Raw genomic sequence first — 8,926 nt, forward strand, 5'->3', positions numbered from 1 at the left:
TCGTTTGTCCCAACCTTGGTAACTATCATTCTTGCTGCACAGCTCAGCCTGGTGCAGGAGATGGTCATCACTGGCCCGCAACAAGCATGCAGCAAGTGAGTTTGGAGGGAAGTTGGAACTCCCGATCGGCGTGCTTGTTCCAGGCCAGCACCTCAGAACATTGTGAAGCCGGAGGACTGGCATGGCAGGCCAGGCGGCCAGCATTGTCAGAAGCAAGGGGAACAGCACCGGCAGTTCTCCTTTGAGGTCGCCTCGCAGATCATCAGCTGATTGTAACATTTCCGCCGATGTTTCAGGAAGTAAACATGAATGCGAATTCCCTGACTGCGCGGAATGTGAGCCAATCGTCCGTTACCCATGACCATCACCTGACCGCCGGGACGTTACCCATCCCTTCCTCATGTTATAATCTACGACGACAACAATGTATCATAATGTGTTTATATTTCATAACCCGGCTGTTCCCTTCCTCATGATTGTATGATCTACGACGACAACAATGTATCATAATGATAAATAACAACGTATAGAAATGTGTTTGTGTGTCACAATCCGGAATCCCGATACAATGCGGCCATTTTCCTTCATTCGTTACTGGAAAGTGACACCAGCGCACATGTCCGGGCCGAACGTCCCGAGAATGACACAAATATTAATTTTCACAAAATCTGCTGCTTCAGTTTGATGCCCATTTCCATCTCCTCCAGAATGCTACGAAGAGCGATCAGATCAAAGTCCCTCTTTGCCATGAACATGAAGTTAAAGGAGAACTATGGGGTCAGGGCTTTCCCCCATAGTTCTCCTCAGGGTAACGGGAGGACACAAACTAGCGTCCTCCCGTCACCCTAGGCTCAGTATATAGGGAGCAGCAGCTCGCGGTATACTGAGACGCCGCAGCCGGAGCAGATCCCGACTTAGACGTCGGGATCCGCCCAGCTGCGTGAGTGACAGCTGGCTCTGCCTATCTAGAGCTGTACCCGCCCCCTCCCCCGTCCGTTCCTCCAGTCAGCGTTGGAGCATCGGAGCGGGGAGGGAATCCCTGCAGGCAGCCGTGAGTGACAGTCACGGCTCCCTGCAGTGACAGGATCGAGAGGTGAGCGAACGCCGGTATGTGTTCCCTCACCTCCCGATCTACTGAGCCGACCTGTGACAGTCTCATTGTCACAGGTCGGCTAGAACTATGAGGTGAGTGATTTTCGTTCATCTCATACTTCTCCTTTAATCCCCCCAAAAAAGCGTTTCCGCTGCATTTCAGCCCCAAAAGGACCAGCTGACACCATGTCGGTGATTCTCTCGTTAACACAGGTGTCAGTGCTGACGAGGACAAGGCTGGAGACCACTCTGCCATGCTGATGGAGTGAGAATAACAGACTGGAGGGCGGAGCTTGGGATCATTGTTCTTCCTCTGTGGGTGGAGCTTGGGATCATTATTCTTCCTCTGTGGGCGGAGCTTGGGATCATTGTACTTCCTCTGTGGGCGGAGCTTGGGATCATTGTTCTTCCTCTGTTGGTGAACCTGCGAGGGAACACGCGTCGCCATCATTGCTTTGCACAGAAAGGGATTCACAGGCCAGGATAGTTCTCCGGGGGGGGGGGGGGGCAGGATATCGCCGCCACTAAGACTACACCGAAATCCACCATTTATCGGATCATCCAGAACTTCAAGGAGAAGGTTCCATTGTTGTGAAGAAGGCTTCAGGGCGCCCAGGAAAGTCCAGTAAGTCAGCTGCGGGATGCGGGGCACCGCCAGGGCAGAGCTTGCTCAGGAATGGCAGCAGGCGGGTGTGAAGACTTTTGCAGGACGGCCTGGTGGCAGGAAGGGCAGCAAATAAGCCGCTTCTCTCCGGGAGAGACATCCGGGACGGACTGAGATTCTGCACAAGGTCCAGGGATTGGACTGCTGACGACGGGGGAAGGTCATTGTCTCTGAAACTCCCCTTTTCCATTGTTTAGGGGGTACGGAAAAGACCTTGTCTGGAGAAGAAAAGGTGAGCGTTACCATCAGTCCTGTGTCATGTCCTAAGACCATTCATGTGTGGGGTTGCTTCTCAGCCAAGGGAGCGAGGGGGCTCAGCCAAGGGAGCGGGGGGCTCAGCCAAGGGAGCGGGGGGCTCAGCCAAGGGAGCGAGGGGGCTCAGCCAAGGGAGCGAGGGGCTGAGCCAAGGGAGCGGGGGGCTCAGCCAAGGGAGCGAAAAAAAAGGGGGCTCAGCCAAGGGAGCGGGGGGCTCCGCCAAGGGAGCAGGGGGCTCAGCCAAGGGAGCAGGGGGGGGCTCAGCCAAGGGAGCGGGGGGGGCTCAGCCAAGGGAGCGGGGGGCTCCCTCACAGCCATGAATAAAGAATGGGACCACATCCTCCATGAGCAACGTCTCCCAACCATTCAGGATCAGTCTGGTGACGCCTCAGTCGCCTCTTCCAGGATGATGGAGCCAGAAGGCAACAGTGATAACTAAGTGGTTTGGGGAAGAAAACAGAAAATTTTGGGTCCATGGCCAGGAAACCCCCCGGACCTCCATCCATTGTTAACTTGTGGTCAATCCTCAGGAGGCGGGGACAATGGAAGGGCATGTAGTGTAGACAAGAAAGTAACTCGATGCATTATAAAGAACAATGCGGCCCATTCATTCCGAGTAACACAATGACCGCAATGTTCTTCTTGTCTTCATGCGTAGCTATGTGCGTCCCGACCGCCTGTGTACAGCACGGGGTGAAATTAGGGAGGCTGTAAGTATGCGATCCAGTGCGCTACAAATGGAAGTCAGTACTAATGGAAGTCAGTACAAATGGAGGCCAGTACTAATGGAAGTCAGTACAAATGGAAGCCAGTACTAATGGAAGCCAGTACTAATGGAAGCCAGTAGAAACAGAGGCCAGTACTAATGGAAGTCAGTACAAATGGAAGCCAGTACAAATGGAGGCCAGTACAAATGGAGGATAGTACTAATGGAAGTCAGTACAAATGGAGGCCAGTACTAATGGAGGCCAGTACTAATGGAAGCCAGTAGAAACAGAGGCCAGTACTAATGAAAGCCAGTACAAATAGAGGCCAGTACTAATGTAAGTCAGTACAAATGGAGGCCAATACTAATGGAAGCCAGTACAAATGGAGGCCAGTACTAATGGAAGCCAGTACAAATGGAGGCCATTAGTAATGGAAGTCAGTACAAATGGAGGCCAGTACACTGATAACTAAATCTTCTGAGCATCAACAGAAGAAGGAATGGGTCTCAAGAGCGACACGCACTGGTAAACGAAGTGACCCGGCAGCGGATCCTGGTGGCTGATGAGCGGACTCGGCGCTCCTTGGACTCGGCGCTGAACCTTTTGTTGTTGTTGAAATATTGAACAGGAAACCACGCAAGTGAACATTTCAAATCCTATGACTCACAGATAAATATTTGTGGATCTGCGAGCAAAGGATTAGGTTCAGGAGTGCCCCGGACTCACACAATCGGAGGGGGATTATGAGGAAATGTTACGTGTGATTTGCTGTTGTGTAAATAGAAGGATTTATTTTCTGCACACTCGGCTGGAAATGATTAACTGACATATAGAACGATGACTGCCCTGCACAAAGCAGAGGCTGCATCAGATCGTAGCCTCCGAAAGCCTCCTTTACTCTGACCCGTCACATAGGGGGGGTGTCTATCTATAAACAGTGTGCAGGGACGTTCACCCCCCGACGTTATCAGTGAATGTTTGTTTCCTGTGAATAATGGTCAAAAACAAAATGTTTTTAATGTTTTCTTTACGGGGCGAGTGCATTGTGATGTAATACTGCAACATGGCCACTAGATGGAGCTCATTTCCAATGCTCCACAGCTCCATCTAGTGGAGTATCACCATCGGTGATACTGCTTTATGGCCACCAGATGGAGCTGTTGAGCATTGGAAATAAGCTCCATCTAGTGGCCATGAAGCAGTATCACCTATGGTGGGCTGCATGCAAATGTAGTCTACCTAGCAACGCCCCCGCTCCTCCAGACTGACACCCACCCATCAAGGCATTTTAATATTTGCATAACTCCTCCCAAGGGCCGGCCCACTGTATTGCATCGGGGCAAGCGTGCTGTGATGTTTTCAGGAAGCTGTGTCCCTTAAAAATGTCCTCGGCCAAAAAGGGGTCACGAGTGGAGAAAGTTTAAGAAGGCCTGCTCTAGAGGTTCCCCTGGACCCGGCATTCATCAGTGTAAGTGATATCTTAATGAGCGGTATCATAAATTCCTAATAGCAGGGTAACGGTTTCGACCCAGCTCAGCTAATTCCCTAATAAATTAGCTATTGCCAGCTTTCGATAAACACCGGGAGGGCCCGGTGGATGTAATGACCCGGGTGACCCAGTATTCACCCCTTAGGTCATAGACCTGAGTTACAATAACTTGGAATAGGAGAGGGATATTGTAAAATGAAGGGCACAAATAGCCGGGTCTCGTCAAGACGAGAACACGCATACCGAAAAAATAGATTGTTTACCAGGGGCAACGGGCGGACAGGCGACATTTACCCTCCTGCTCCCCCCATCATTTATATCTCCGCCAAGTTTGGTCTCAATCTAAAGCGAACTTCATGACGCATCATAAATGAGGTAGTTGTTGTCAGACAATATTGGATATAAATATTCAGTTATCCTCTTTAGTTATGAAGTTAACAGTTTTGGAAGAGCAGAGGAGGACATCGTAAAGGCTTAGCCCTCCTGCTTTTCAACCCCAGCTCTGCTCTGTGATGCCCCCTAGAGGGCTGACAAAAAGATGCTGCCGAGGCAGCTAGAAGAGGCTCTTGTTTGTAACATCCTATAAGAGTTCCCCTTTAATATCTGGACATCATCTGTGCCCACCTTGCTTGGAGAAGAGCCACACAGACCCCTCTTTTGCTTATTGAACTCTGACCTCTGTCAGAACTCATAGACCCGGACTGTTCACTTTTCTCCTTTTATTTTACTGTTATATATTTTGTTTCTCTTTATTAATATCTTTTTCTGTGTATTTTCTGCACGTTTCTTTTATTAAAGGACCTTAAAAATCGTTACTCTTATCTCTACGCTCTAAATACGAACTTAAAGTCTCCTTGCCTCTGTGAAGAGCGCTACTGTACAGTGATCGGTCCTATTCCTCTATGAGGGGACAGAGGTATCATAGACTGTACTGTATAGTGATCAGTCCTATTCCTCTATGAGAGGACAGAGATATCATAGACTGTACTGTATAGTGATCGGTCCTATTCCTCTATGATAGGACAGAGGTATCATAGACTGTACTGTATAGTGATCGGTCCTATTCCTCTATGAGAGGACAGAGATATCATAGACTGTACTGTATAGTGATCGGTCCTATTCCTCTATGAGAGGACAGCACTATCATAGACTGTACTTTACACTGATCGGTCCTATTCCTCTATGATAGGACAGAGATATCATAGACTCTACTGTACAGTGATCGGTCCTATTCCTCTATGAGAGGACAGCACTATCATAGACTGTACTGTACAGTCTATGATATCTCTGTCCTCTCATAGAGGAATAGGCCCGATCACTATACAGTACAGTCTATGATAGTGCTGTCCTCTCATAGAGGAATAGGCCCGATCACTATACAGTACAGTCTATGATAGTGCTGTCCTCTCATAGAGGAATAGGCCCGATCACTATACAGTACAGTCTATGATAGTGCTGTCCTCTCATAGAGGAATAGGCCCGATCACTATACAGTACAGTCTATGATAGTGCTGTCCTCTCATAGAGGAATAGGCCCGATCACTATACAGTACAGTCTATGATAGTGCTGTCCTCTCATAGAGGAATAGGCCCGATCACTATACAGTACAGTCTATGATAGTGCTGTCCTCTCATAGAGGAATAGGCCCGATCACTATACAGTACAGTCTATGATAGTGCTGTCCTCTCATAGAGGAATAGGCCCGATCACTATACAGTACAGTCTATGATAGTGCTGTCCTCTCATAGAGGAATAGGCCCGATCACTATACAGTACAGTCTATGATAGTGCTGTCCTCTCATAGAGGAATAGGCCCGATCACTATACAGTACAGTCTATGATAGTGCTGTCCTCTCATAGAGGAATAGGCCCGATCACTATACAGTACAGTCTATGATAGTGCTGTCCTCTCATAGAGGAATAGGCCCGATCACTATACAGTACAGTCTATGATAGTGCTGTCCTCTCATAGAGGAATAGGCCCGATCACTATACAGTACAGTCTATGATAGTGCTGTCCTCTCATAGAGGAATAGGCCCGATCACTATACAGTACAGTCTATGATAGTGCTGTCCTCTCATAGAGGAATAGGCCCGATCACTATACAGTACAGTCTATGATAGTGCTGTCCTCTCATAGAGGAATAGGCCCGATCACTATACAGTACAGTCTATGATAGTGCTGTCCTCTCATAGAGGAATAGGCCCGATCACTATACAGTACAGTCTATGATAGTGCTGTCCTCTCATAGAGGAATAGGCCCGATCACTATACAGTACAGTCTATGATAGTGCTGTCCTCTCATAGAGGAATAGGCCCGATCACTATACAGTACAGTCTATGATAGTGCTGTCCTCTCATAGAGGAATAGGCCCGATCACTATACAGTACAGTCTATGATAGTGCTGTCCTCTCATAGAGGAATAGGCCCGATCACTATACAGTACAGTCTATGATAGTGCTGTCCTCTCATAGAGGAATAGGCCCGATCACTATACAGTACAGTCTATGATAGTGCTGTCCTCTCATAGAGGAATAGGCCCGATCACTATACAGTACAGTCTATGATAGTGCTGTCCTCTCATAGAGGAATAGGCCCGATCACTATACAGTACAGTCTATGATAGTGCTGTCCTCTCATAGAGGAATAGGACAGAGATATCATAGACTGTACTGTATAGTGATCGGTAGACATCACAAGTCCAGAACATCACACTTCCAGGACATCACACTTCCAGGACATCACACTTCCAGGACATCACACGCCCAGGACATCACACTTCCAGGACATCACACGCCCAGGACATCACACTTCCAGGACATCACACGCCCAGGACATCACACTTCCAGGACATCACACTTCCAGGACATCACACTTCCAGGACATCACACTTCCAGGACATCACACGCCCAGGACATCACACTTCCAGGACATCACACGCCCAGGACATCACATTTGATTTGTATAAAGTGGAACTTGCGGCTTTCTTTTGATCACATGGTATTTGTTTGCTCAGAATGGTGTTCGGTTTGATGGTTTGATGAGGTTTTTCTATCTGCAGATGTGGAGCTGCGATGGGGACCTGACTCACCCCATTATATCCTAACCTATGCAGACTGGAGGGAGCAATTCTATATCATTACAGAAGACATTAGCATTTCAACTGTGGCAGCAGGCAGATGGGGGATGTCTGGGTATAGCCAGGATGGCAGATTTGTAGGGCACAGCTAAAGATGTGGTGCTGAGGTTCTAAAGTTGCCCATACACCTTACAACCCTCGCACTACTTTTGTTGTGCGAGGGTTGTAAGGTCATTAAAATTTTGTACGACCTTCCCATCATGGACAGGCAGATCATACTTGTGATCATCGCAAGGGGGGGAGGAGTCAGGAGGGCCCCACCCTAGAACCAGTCTGTGTGTCTGGCAAACTGGGGGGAGCGGATCACCTGTGTGGTGAAAACCAGCCTGATCGTGTTAACGTCAATATTCTGTGAATGTTTTATCCAAGACAATGTTACAAATTCATAACAAAGGGGTTCACATGGTCAGTACGTGATGACAGTGCAATGGGGTCAATGGAGCCCCCATCGCAGCTCCACATCTTCTGCAGGCAGAAACGTAATGACTTTCTCCTAATTCAACAAGGTTTATTTATCAATGTTTTCACCTAAGATTCACACACTTTGCACCCAAGATTCACCTAATAAAAATGTGTGAATCTTGGGTGAAAACAATGATAAACAGACCCGGGCCATTTCCTGCCTTTTTTCTACACTTTTTACTAATTTTCACTTCAACTGATTTAGAATAAAAATGTATTCAGCGGCTCAGCGGCAGCAAAGTTAAAGATTTCACTAATACAAAAGAAAGATCAATCAATGCTGTGCGCCTGTAATAAAGTGTAACTATGCACAAGCATGCAGCATGCGTATATATCAGTGATGTTCAGTACCTCTGGGTCCGGGGGAGGCATTCCCCAGCCTCACCCTCCCCGCGCTGGCCGAAGCCCGCCCCTGCTGGCTGAAGCCCCGTCCCCAGATGGCCTCAGTAGGTTTTTTCTTTTTTTGATTGGACAGCTTGGACCAATGGAGCTTTCCCATTGGTCCAAGCCATCCACAGAGCTCACGCCTCTAACACAGAGTAGAGGTTGTGACAGCTCTGACCTCACCAAGTTAGGTTACACAAGCAGTGGGGAAGGCCGCTGCGGTGTAACCTAACTACCTGTCAAAGTCCGGATGCAGCGCCGCGTGTAAGTAACATCCAGCACTCCGTCCATGAGAAGTTACACAGCGGGGGGGGATTTCCCTGCTCTGTAACCTTTTACAAGCCGATCTGAATGGAGAAAAAGCTGTCAGCTTCGGACTTGAAGCTGACAGCTTTTTCCTCCATAATACTAGGTGAGGCTCTGCCCCCCCCCTCTCCCCTGACCACATGTCCCTGGTATATATTAGACCCGTGGTAAAAGTCTGATTGGGCTGGAGTGATAAACAGAAGGGATGAAATAATTTACCTCTCCTGGAGAGAATGCTGTTCCAAGCTCTCTCCAGTGCTTCCCGCATAAGTCTAGTCATGTAGTTCAGGCTTATGGCTCTAGACTACGGTTGCCACCTTTTCTTCAAGCAAAACCCGAACACTCTAGCGACATTACAGACATTTTTTTGTCGCGGCTTTTTGATATTTAAATAGCGCTGTCCATTCATATGTATATACCACAGT

At 48.3% G+C, this 8,926-nt stretch overlaps 1 protein-coding gene across 1 annotated transcript in view; it reads right to left on the reverse strand.

The window, feature by feature from the left end:
• LOC108802931 (arf-GAP with Rho-GAP domain, ANK repeat and PH domain-containing protein 1-like) overlaps window positions 1-8,926 on the reverse strand; it is a gene marked incomplete at its 3' end in the record, with an annotated part of 43,236 nt that overhangs the window by 19,102 nt on the left and 15,208 nt on the right. The window lies entirely within an intron of this gene.

This window comes from Nanorana parkeri, unplaced genomic scaffold, assembly GCF_000935625.1.
Source record: "Nanorana parkeri isolate BGI_ZX_2015 unplaced genomic scaffold, ASM93562v1 scaffold3222, whole genome shotgun sequence".
In the NCBI taxonomy this organism is placed as follows: Eukaryota; Metazoa; Chordata; class Amphibia; order Anura; family Dicroglossidae; genus Nanorana; species Nanorana parkeri.